The sequence below is a fragment of the Chionomys nivalis genome, chromosome 20 (genome assembly GCF_950005125.1).
Source record: "Chionomys nivalis chromosome 20, mChiNiv1.1, whole genome shotgun sequence".
Lineage (NCBI taxonomy): Eukaryota > Metazoa > Chordata > Mammalia > Rodentia > Cricetidae > Chionomys > Chionomys nivalis.
Window position 1 is genome coordinate 31,291,193 of NC_080105.1, and position 12,883 is coordinate 31,304,075.

The following is a 12,883-nucleotide window of genomic DNA, read 5'->3' on the forward strand; positions in this document are numbered from 1 at the left end:
TCCTGGTGGCGGTGCTACTTTGACCACTCCACAGCAGTCCAGAAGCCACAGCCAATTCAGAGGTCACGTGTCTACAGCCTGGAGGAACCAGTGTGGCCTGTGGACTGATTGCTGCTGCTTCGGTATCACTAAGAGAACTTTTAAAGCAGGTGCCCTGGGCTATGGGTGTGGCTCCGTGGTAGAGTGCTCAGCTTGTGAACAGTACTCCCTGGATCCAACTCCCATACACTGCAAAAGCAAGAAAAATGGAAGAAGATTGTCTTCTTCCTGTAACGCAGTGGGGTGGGGCTAGAGTCACACATGGAGTGCATTTCTTACAAAATAAGCCAGAAGAAAGGAGGTTTTAAGTATTTCACTACAAAGAAATGATAAATTGTTTAAAGAGAGAACTGTCATCACTATGTGAACTTTATGTAATCTATACATCTATTGCAACATCATGTGGTACCCCATAAACATGTGCAAACATTGTCAATTAAAATGCAATGGTGTCGTCAGGGTATGATCCCAGCACATGGGAGTTGGAAGCAAGAGGACCCGCATGAGTTTAAAGGCCTGTCTGGACTACGTAGCAAGTTAAAGTTCCGTCTGGACTATATAATCAGATCCTGTCTACAAAAAAAAAAAAAAAAAAAAAAAAAAAACTCCCCCCACCAAAAAATTTCTGTGGCTTTTTTGCCACCTCCCCCCTTCTCTCTTAAGATTTCATCAGCCCCACCCAGACCTGTTCACTCAGAATGGAGAGGGTGAGATCCAGAATCTGCTTCCCTCCTCTCCAGTCTTCTCTGATTCTTTTGCAGACAACCTTTAAGAACCAACTAGACAACCAAACAGCGATCAGATAAAGTCTGGTGACTTAGTGACCCCACCTCAGTAAATCTTTCTCAGTTACTGTAGTTTGGAAAGTTTAAGCTCCTTCCATTTTGTTTTTTAATTTCCTGAGCAGCATTCTCTCTGAGTCTCCAGACTTAGTCTTTTTTTGTTGTTTATTTGTTTGAGATAAATTTTACTGTGTAGTTCACATTGGCTTCAAGCTTGCTATGTAAAACATGGTAGTGTGTTTTTGTTTTGTTTTGTTTTTTTGTTTGTTTGTTTTTTGTTTTTTTAAGACAGGGTTTCTCTATAGTTTTGGAGCCTGTCCTAGACCAGGCTGGACTCGAACTCACAGAGATTCACTTATCTCTGCCTCCCAAGTGCTGGGATTAAAGGCGTGCACCACCACTGCCCGGCTAACAGGCTAGTGTTGAACAGAAAATTGTCAAGTGTGTTCATGAACAGGAGACATTCAGTTTGGGTTGAGCAGAAAAGAGGCTTAATTGGAAAGAGGGATGGTATATCAGATAGTATCTGCTGTGGAAACTGAAATGTCTCTTGCTGGGAACATAGTCAATCATGCAGTATGAATAATTATACGTGAAACACGTAACACAAATGCTCTTGATTGTTTCCAAATAATGTATATTACAGGAAAAGATCTGTCAAAGGCTAGAGCGGTGGCTCAGTTGGTAAAACACTTGCTTCATAAGCTCAGGGCCTGGATTTGATCCTTAGAACCTACAGAAAAAAGCCTGGTGTGGCATAACATGCCTATAATCCCAGCATTCGGAAGGCAGAGGCAGGGAGATCTCCAGGGCCTGTTAGTCAGTCAGTCCAGCTGAGCTGGTGACCTCCAGGCTCAGTGAAGGACCTCTTCTTGAACAACTCACATGCTTGAGAAAGACATGGTGTTGACCTCTTGTTTCCCTATTCATATGTCCATATTTGCACATGCTTCCACACAAGTATACCTGCAAATACACATAAACACATATACACACATGCACTCCTCATGTATGCACTAGACACACACTGCACACAGTGAAATTATACCAGAATCACAAACTTATACATTTATACATTTAGTAAAAATATTCAGAAAGTCTTTGGCTTGGTCTATGATCCAATCAGTGAAGAGGAGGAAATATTAATAATATGTTGGAAAAAATAATTTAATGATTTATCATAATACAGTGACTTCAAGTTTAGCAGGAAACTAAGCACATTGAGGGCACTGATGGACAAGCTGGCTTATGCGGGAACTCAGCTCCAAATATTTATGATTAATCACTGCAAAAGGAGCCCCCAATCTTATGGAAATTTAGGAGAAGCTTGCTTGAGTTTGACAATTCCCTAAAAGCACCCACAGGATACTGTAAAGCTGAAAGAGGCAACTATCAATAATCAATAAGTTGGTATCAATAATTCTAATCAATCTTGCTAGAGTTAAGGCTAAGTCATCCTGACATACTACAAAAATAATTGTCATATAGTCAAAATAAAAGTAAAGAGCCAAAGATGCATGCTTATATTCAAATATTATATTATTTATTCTGCATTGTGTTTGTTATCTTGGCTAGCTTTAAATCCATTTCAAAGTCATTGTCACTTTGGTATTGAATGTTTTATTTGTGGGTCTATACTCCCTCTTGCGTGCCACAAATATGGTTCTGTCCTTGGTAGAGAGTAATGTCCCTGTCATCATTTAATCTCTATTCTGACCTCTTGATTCTCTACCACAGCTATTTAGAGAAGGCGTATGAATGGCACTTACTGGAGGTGCTTGCGAGGGGAGGGAAATGACCTCGAGTGCTTCCAGAAGGTTCCATGAACCATGGTGCCCACACCAGACTGGAGTGAGTGGGTTTAGGTCACAAGCTGGAGGGAAAGGGATGTGAGAGTTAGCTCAATCAGAGAGCTGACGGGAAATTACGGATTAGCATGACATCATGGGGTCTGATGGCTTCAGTTCTTTCTTTTGTTTTGTGTTTCAACATTTGGGGAGGAATTTCAGAGATTCCAGCGATGGAGAACATTGCCAAATTATGGAGTTTGTACTTTAAAATGTTGGTATCAAGGAACCATCAAATGTTTATAAGTAGATCAGTGACATAGTCTGGATTTTAAGGAAATAACTCTGGGATGGCTTGGTAGATAGAAACTTCAATAAAATAGCTTGGTCAGATTCTGTATGCCAGGGAAGACTTCTGGATGGACAAATAAGAAACTAATAGCTGGTCTCTGTGATGAGTGACTGTGGCTCTGGTAATGTTACTAAGGAAACAGGATCTCAAGAAAAGATTGTTTGGCCAGGCGGTGGTGGCGCACGCCTTTAATCCCAGCACTTGGGAGGCAGAGGCAGGCGGATCTCTGTGAATTCGAGACCAGCCTGGTCTACAAGAGCTAGTTCCAGGACAGGCTCCAAAACCACAGAGAAACCCTGTCTCAAAAAAAAAAAAAAGAAAAAAAGAAAAGAAAAGATTGTTTTAGTTACTTTTCAAACTGCTTCAGAACACCTGAGAATGTCAACTCAAAGGAGGCTGGACTTGTTTTCATTCATTGTTCCAATCTGTGGTCACGTGACTCCGTGTGCTGGGACTGTGGTGAGTTAGAACATCACAGCAAAGGGCATTCGGGCAGAGAGCTATTTACTTCACAGAAGCAGGAAGATGAACGGATAGAGAGGAAGGGTCTGGGGACACCTCCAGTGACCTGCTCCCTTCCACAGACTCCCCCACAACAGTCGATTCCATTATGAGTTCATCAACAGGTGAATCAGTGGGCTCAGATGGAACCCTCACAATCCAATGACCTCTCTAAAGCTCTTTAGCTGGAAACTCGGCCTTTCATACAAGAGCCTTCAGGGGACATTTTTACATTTAAACCAAAGCAGGAATATAATTTACATTACTGGTTCCTTTTTCATATATGTGCCCAAGTTTTTTCTTCTTCTTCTTCTCCTCCTCCTCCTCCTCCTCCTCCTCCTCCTCCTCCTCCTCCTCCTTCTTCTCTATTTCTAAGAAGAAGAAAAAGAAATGGCTTCTGTGGTTGGGACTATATAAGCTCCACTCTTGGTCTATCTGTCAGAGTCTTGTACTTGGGTGTCCTGAAGTCCCTAGGGAATGCAAAGATGAATCTTAGAGAGTCTGTGAGCTCCCTGAGGGACAAGCAAGATTTTCTCATTTTGTGTCTATTGGCTTTTATATAGACAGACTATCTTATGGATTCTTAAATGAGTATTTTAATTTTAATTCTTAAAAGAGACTCACAAAGGCCATGATCAATCAATCATTCATGGTCCAAGATGATCTTAGCCAGTGGGACTTGGAATATTAAGTTATAACCTTTGATCCTACTTAGATCTGGATTTGGCTTTTAACTCAGTTTATAATTGAACTTCTACCCCATTCTTAAGATACACTTTCCGTCTGGATCCTAGGAAAAGTCAAGCCAGTAGACTGAGTCCTGTATTACGTGTATATTTTCGTTTATATGAAGTTTTAGGAAAACAGGCAAAACTGAACTATGATGTCGGAGGTGGAATAGTGTAAATAGGCTGGAGGGGACATGAAGGGGTCTCTGGGATGCTGTAATGTTTTGTTCCTTAATCCAATTAAGCTGGAAAATTTGTGAAGCTATACTCACACACGATTTTCTTATGTGTGTTCTGTTTCATTTTTTTTAATTGCCAAAATATGGCGATGAGTAGGGTTCTTCTTTCCTGTGTCCCCATGACCTGAACACTGTGATGTGACATAATTGGAGGGAAGAGTTTGGCTTCAACTTGATCAGAATTGGAGCCAGGCCCTATTATCTCCCAAGCGTATATCTTTCCTCAATATTCTTTGATACTGATTCTAACTTTCTTCACTTGTTACAGAAGGGTATCAAGTACTATATTTCAGGGTTGCTGTAGGGAATGGAGATTGAATGAATGTGCTGGAACTATGGAAATAGGAGGACTATGATGTCATTTGTGTCCAATCCCTAGCCAAACAGTAATGAATAAAGTCGGTGAGTTCAGGAAGATATTTCTGACATCCAAAGCTATCGTAAAAGACTTTGCTTGAACTATGACATCACACAATGGTCATTGAGACCTTGTACCTACAGAAGACACTCCCACAGGACACCTGCCCAACACCTGCCTGTTTAACCTTGGTCTGACACAGCCCTTACTAGTGATCCTCATGTCAAAGATGGCTCAAAACAACGTACGCCACATTTCTCGTTTTGCCTTTAAGAACTTAGGCTTTCGGTGGTGGCGCACGCCTTTAATCCCAGCACTCGGGAGGCAGAGGCAGGCGGATCTCTGTGAGTTCGAGACCAGCCTGGTCTATAAGAGCTAGTTGCAGGACAGGCTCCAAAACCACAGAGAAACCCTGTCTCCAAAAAACTAAAAAAAAAAAAGAACTTAGGCTTTGCCTTGGCCTCTTTGATACGCACATAACTTATTCTGCCACACATATTCTTATTACAATGCTACATTCAGATACACTTAACTTTCAGAGACTCTGTTATTTACTCTGATGATTGTATATGACATTTCTGCTCTTTGGGGAGTATGCGGGGTTCAGAGATAAGCAAAATATCTGACACTAAACTCAACCCCTTTTTTTGCCCATGCCCAATGAAGATATAGCAAAGCCTCCATGTTGATTCTCCACATAGCCAATGGCCATGAGATACAGCTTTGAACAATGAAACAGCTGTTGAGTATGCTTATATTAAAAACAAATGTGACCGGTGCCACTCTTTGTGCCTTGAATTTTTAAACTAGACGAAGTAGTAATAGCCACCTTGTGACCTACACTAAGTATGAGCATCCTTTCTCTGCTCTCACTCCTGTGGGCCGCACCTCCCACTTGATTGCTCTTTCCTCCATGGTTTGTTTTCCAACTATGAGCACCATTACATGACAGTCCCAGCCCTCTAGTCTTCTATCTTGACTCTCTAGATCGTCTCTATCCATACTCTTATTCGGACCCCCAAATCTCCTCTCCCACTCACCCTCAGCATTTTGGCCAAGGCCTCCAGTGTACACTTCTTTATGTATTATTATCATTCAAAGTTCAAAATATCCAAACTTAATCATCCCTCCCCCCAAAGTAGCTCTCTTCCTCATTCTCTATTTCTGTTATGTTATTATATTTCTCAAATTTCCTTAAATGTGTGATCATAGGACTTTCCTTATTTTTGGCTTTTAAATCAGTCACCGGTGTCCCGTAGTTTCATTTTTACACATTTACAAATTCATCCTGATCTTTGTCTCTTTAGCCCAAGTGCTCTAAGATGTCTCATTAACTCTATTCAAGAAATAAATAGATTTCCTTTAGGCTGACACTGCAGCAGTAGTAGTTAACAACTTAAGTTCTTTCTCTTAGGAAAGGGACAGATTCAAGAGGAAAAGATTTGAGATAAACTTTCAGGGAACAGTGAAAGAGACTGTTCACAGTAAAGATACACAAATGGTTGTGAAGATTCAGTGGGCTGGGAAAAAATGAAGCAGGAAACCCACACTCTCAAATCAGAGGACCTGGGTTTGGTTCCCAGGACCCACACAGAGGTTCATAACCATCTGTAACTGTATGGGACCCTACACCCTCTTCTGACCTGTAGGCACCCAGGTATGCATGAAGTGCCCATACACATAAATTCAAATAAATCTTAAAAAACACACAGAATAAACAAGAAGAATGTTGAAATAGAAGAGGCACAGGTTACGTAGAAGAAATAGGAAGATTGTGGGCGCTATCAGTAGACGAGGAAGAACCTTGAGTTCAGGGGCCCAGTGAATTAGGTTACGTAAAGTGTTGCTTAGCTGCCACAAAGGAAATTGGATAACCATGTGATTGTGAAAGATCTGATTATTTTAAAGGATGAGAAAGACATGAAAGCGAGGTAGAAACACTTGGTTTGGTTTTCTGAGACTGAATAATCATGGAGGCCGTTCTTTATACTCTTGAAATGCATCAGAGAGAGAGAGAGAGAGAGAGAGAGAGAGAGAGAGGGAGGAAGGAAGGGAAGGAGAGATTGAAAGGATAGTATTGCTGCCCCCCAGCCTCCTTTCTTATCCCATCGAGAAGATCTCAGCTGTATGATGTCACTTGTAAGAGAAGATGATTAAGAACATTGTGAGTTGGCTGTGAAGCATTAGCTGCAACCGTGTGTCACAGCAAAGATCCCATAGGTGCCATAGTCTTGGATTTAAAGAGCCAGAGTTGGGGTCTGTTGAGAACTACATCAAATAATACAAGAAATCTCCTTGGCTGTTTGGAGCAGGTGTGAGCGTTGGCCTTCTGTGTAAGACTCGGCCCAGAGCTCACTTAGGGCACTACTGACACTGAAGAGTGGTTTACAAATCATCGGAATGTCACCCAGAGAGCAGAGGGAGGGGGAGGGGAAGAGGGCTCCCTTGGCCCCCAAGTGGCAGGGTCACTCCCACCAGACTGGGTTGCTGAGGGTGAGTCAGATGGCCCCAGCCAGAGGCAGCAGGGACTGAGAAACTCACTCGCCTGTTTCCAGGAAAAGAAGAGAGCACAATGAGTCAGACGGATAAAAAAAAAATTCCCAGGAATGATTCATATTTTTCTACCAACCGATTTGCCCGTATTTACGAGATGACTTCATTTCATATAGATGTTTTATACTGTAAAGACCACCCCCCCCAATATAATCTCTCCCTCCTTCCTTTCTCTCTGTATTTCCCTCTCCCTCCTTCTCTCCCTGTCCTCCCCCACCTCCTAAAACTGTATGCACAGACGAGGAGCACAGAAGCTGGCGGTTGGATGAATGCGTCCCTGAGGTTATGAAGCTTTCCTCGGAGCTCATGGTCACAGGTGGCAACTCATCCGCACCCACAGAAACAAATTCTTTAAAATGCAGGAAGCAAGCACGAGAAACGCCCCGGGAAGCCCATCATCTAGCAACCCTCCCATACGCCGAGAGACAGAAAGCACAGCACACAGGAACAGCTGAAATTCAGGGGCTTCAAAGGACCATGAGAGCACCGGGTGACATTTCTATTTCTAAAATATCTTCATCATTTTCTGGTTTGCAAAAAATTTCATACTGAAGAAAATTACCACGCCTTTCAAGCCACTGGCTGAGGGGACTTTGCAAAGGAGAATTTAATTTTAATTCAATTGATTGTTTATTTATTTATTTAGAGGTGGGGCCTCTCTTTGTAACTCCATCTGTCCTGAAACTCACTATGTGAACCAGGCTGGCTTCAAACTCACAGAGATCCTCCTGCTGGGATCAAAGGTATGCACTATAATACCTGGGTAATTTTGTTTGTGTGTTTATCTTTGTATATGTATAGGTAGTGTGCCCAGGAAATCTTGTATACGTATTTACTCTTGCATGTGTGTATGTGGCATGAGTGTATATGTGTGTTTGCATGTACATGGATGCTTGTGTGTGTGTGTGTGTGTGTGAAAACAGGTGAAGGCCTAGGGTTGATGTTGGCTGTCGTCTTCCCTCTTTACCTTAAATATTGAAGCAGAATCTCTCACTGGAACTCAGCTCACACATTCAGTTAATCTAGCTAGCCAGTGTGCCCCAGGGGTCCCCTGTCCTGCTTCACAAGGGCGGAATTACAGGTGTGCCACCAAGCCTGCCTGGTTTTACATGTGTGCTGGGAATCCAAATCACGATCCTCATGCTCAGACAGCAAGCACTTTCCCCACTGAGCCATCTCCCCTGCCCCCAAAGGTGTATTTTATTTATTTATTTATTTATTTGGTTGGTTTTTTTGAGGTATTTTATTTGTTTGTTTGTTTGTTTTTCATCTTTCAAGACAAGGTTTCTCCATTACTTTGGAACCTGTCCTGGAACTCACTTTGTAGACCAGACTGGCATTGAACTCACAGCGATCCGCCTGCCTCTGCCTCCCGAGTGCTGGGCTTGAAGGCGTGCGCCACCACTGCCCGTTCCAAAGGTGTATTTTAAAGTAACATGATTAGCATAGCATAACTTATATCAGTAGAAAGGTGATTCACAATAACACAAGGGTGGGAATTAGAAATAAAGACTGGAGCACTTTACCTGTGGGAAGGAAAATGTTTAAAATCTCTTTCTGGAGGACAGACAGACTTATTAAACACTGAGTGAAGTCACCCTGATAACCATGCTTACCCCCTCAGAACAGTGATGTCACAGATAAGATACCTTAGCCCTACTTCATAGAATTTTACAGCATGACAATGTCATGTAATTTAATGTCCAGTTTAACTCAGAGTGCTGAAATGATTTAGCTAATGTCACAGCTGAAACACCACAAAAAGATTGCAATCCTAAAGGTTGTTGCAACCAAGGTTACTTAGACACAAAACATGAATTTTGACAAGACAGCTGGTGAAGTGAGAGGGAAGATGGACCCTGTGTGGTCAGTATATTCTGGAGATTCCATAAGCAGACAGGAAAAGAACCTTGGGACTCTATTGGCAAGGCCTGGGAACAGGGAGTGCAGACAACCTTCAGAGGTTTAGGACCAGGACCCAAGAGGACTGTCTTCCTATTCCAGGAGTTGACGTTGTGGATTGGTTCAACCTCACAGGGTGTGGACAGGTTGGTTACTAAATCCTCAGAAGTAAAGACACCAGTGTAGCTGTCATGGTTAGACCTGGGCCCTTGGTCTTGGCTGGGTTCTCTAACCCTACTGGTATGAGATGGTGGCAGAGAATGTGGTTGGGTATTGGTCAGGAAAGCAAGGCCCTGAAAAGTGGATTAGGTAGGACATACAGTAACACTGTGGCCTCCACATAGCCCAGAATGGGGCTCTGAATATTTGGAATCTCAACACATCTTTGTCACTGGTTGTTTGATTCTGACAATGTATCTAGATCCTCAAACTACAGGAAGGGGAAAAGGAAGTTACAGTCTTTTTAAAATGGGGACTGGATTGGTGTGGGAAGTCCTTCTGTATACGTGTTGCTTTTATTGGTTAATGAATAAAGAATCTGCTTTGGCCTGTGATAGGGCAGAATAGAGCTGGGGGGGGGTGAAACTAAACTGAATGCTGGGAGGAAGAAGATGGAATCAGAGAGAAGCCATGGAGCCATCAGCTGGAACCTTTCCAGTAGGCCATGAGCCTCATGGTAAAATATAAAATAATAGAAATGGGTTAACCAAAGATATAAGAGCTAGCTAGGAATATGCTTAAGTGATTGGCCAAGCAGTGATTTAAATAATATAGTTTCAGAGTGATTATTTCAAGTCAGGGCAGCTAGGAATGAGCATGCAGCCTCCCCCAACGCTGGATGTGTAGCACAGTAGTATAGTACTTGTCTGGAATAGGTGAGAGCCTGGGCTCTATCCCCAGTGTTACAAAAATAGATTAGATGATAGATAGATAGATAGATAGATAGATAGATAGATAGATAGATAGATGATAGACAGATAGATAGAAGATAGATAGATAGATAGATAGATAGATAGATAGATAGATAGATAGATAGAATAAACAGATAGAGAGGGTAACTGTTAAGTGTTAAGTATTGGTGCTGAATCTCCACGAACGTGTGATTGACTGACACATACTTTGACACATGGTCACTCTTGGGAAGTAGACAGGACCGTGCCTATGTAAGAGCTGAATGATGCTAAGCCAGGGGTAGATGATGACGATAACTTCCATTCAACCCATCTCTGGCATAAATCAACTATTCCTCTAGGTATCACCTTACAAGTCTACTACACATTTTCTTGAGTCACAGAGAGATCATTAAGAAATAATTGCCCAGGAGGCAGAGGCAGGTGGATCTCTGTGATTTTAAGGCCAGCCTGGTCTACAGAGTGAGTTCCAGGATGGCCAGTACTATACAGAGAAACCCTGTCTCAAAAAACAACCAAATTAAAAAAAAAGAAAGAAAGAAAGAAAGAAAGAAGGAAGGAAGGAAGGAAGGAAGGAAGGAAGGAAGGAAGGAAGGAAGGAAGAAAGAAAGGGGGGGAGGGAAGGAGGAAGAAAGAACCTCTTTGGACAGCGCTGTTACTAACAGTGAGCTGATACTGAATCCTTCTGTGGCCAGAGTGTATATTGTGTGTTTTGTATGTTCTGTTCTTTCCACAGTCATTATGAGCCCAGTTTACAGATGGTACTACTGATGCAAAAAGAAATTACAGTACTGGAACCTGGTTTTAAGCTCTACGACAAGTACCAAGTGCGCAGATGTCCCTAGGCATCCAGACTAAGCCATGAATAAAAGAAAAAGGAAGGCAGAGAAACTTCTAAGGGAAGAACTGACAACTGGAGATCAGGGGAAAACAAAAAGAACTGAAATGGAAACACTCACCAGAAGAAAAAAAAAAGCATCCATTTTTTTTTTATGTGAAGTTGAGACTGTGATTAAAATGAAGGCATCCAAACTGGTTTTCTTCATTCATCATACTCTAGTCAATGAAAAATTCATGGATGGCCTGAATTAAACATGCTATCATATTTAGTTTAATTTTAACTCAGACTAAAATTCAGATGTTCTTACACCTCCAGAATCTGGTTCAATAACGAATGAGGGTTCTGACAGTGAAGTAGTGACAGTTAGGGCCTCAAGCAGATCCCAGCCGTAGGCTGGCGAAACATGGGGGCTTTCCGGCCGTAGAGGTTGGGAACTTGCTGTATAAGCTTTACAGTATAAAGGCCGATGCTGGCAGATACCAGACAGGACTTCAACGGTTCCTCGTGTCTTGGCACAGTGTGAATCTCTTCAATACCATTATCAAGAAACAAGAGTTCAAGTAGGTCACACTATCCCCTCCACTCACAGTCTTAGGCAAGAACAGACAAAAGTGAGTGAAATCTTACAGTCAATTAGTTGGGGGTAGAGGAGGGATGGAGAAATTGAGCCCCTGGGGACTTCTTCCATTACAAAACTCTAGTTATTTTCAGTTTTCCTGTGTTGTAAGAGGAGCCCCATGTCAGCAATCTCTTAGAGGGAAGGTGCAGAGGGTGAGCCTTCATTAGACTCTGCCTGAGATATTCAGTTACATTTTGGGAGTCTTCAAAAATTTAGTGGGTAGCTAGAAAGACGGCTCAGTGGGTAAAAGACTAAGCAGACGTAAAGACATGGATTAAATCTGTGTCTAGAACCCAACAAAAGCAGGGTGCACTCGTGGGCGTCTGTAATCCCAGCATCCCACGGAGGGATGAGAGGCAGAACTAGGACAATCCCAGAAGCTTCTGGCCAGATATCATGGCTTCCACAGCAGCCAAGAAGGTAAAAGGCAAGGACCAATGTCTGAGGCTGTCCTCTGATCGCCACGTGTGCAACACAGCATACATGCACCCCACACACATATACAGACATATAAACACATATACATGCATCATATATTACACATAGACACATTATAGAGATACATCACATACAACATATGCACAGTCACATACATCATATAAACACACATATATACATATAAACACACATCACATACATACACAGACACATACACACATTTCACACACAACAGACACAAACACATGAACATATATACGTCACATACATATACGCACTACACACAGATATATTATACACATATATCACATACAGACATATACACAAGCACATATACACACATCACATACATACATACATAACACAAGGCACATTATACACACACTGTATACAACATATACACAGACACATAATCAGATATTCAAACATACACACATTATGCATAGACACATTATACATACATATCACATACAACATATACAGACACACAAACACATATACACACATGACATGCGCACACTTTCTATACACAGACGCATTATACACACGCATCACATACAATGCACACACAGACACAGAGATTTAAAGAACAGTATGGAAGGAATGAAGAGCTGCCCCTACAAAGGGAGGCTTCGGAATCATGCAGACATCTGCGTAAACCTACCATCAGCACGGGACAGAGCAAGCCAGGTGAAACACTTGCTAGCTCAACTGATGAAAAAGTGAGATCCTGTTGATTTAGCCTGCATTAGAGCAGTTAGGTAATTTTCCTTAAACATACTCTCTGTTGTCTTTACACGCAGGTAAAGAGGAATATACAGTGGGGAAGGCAG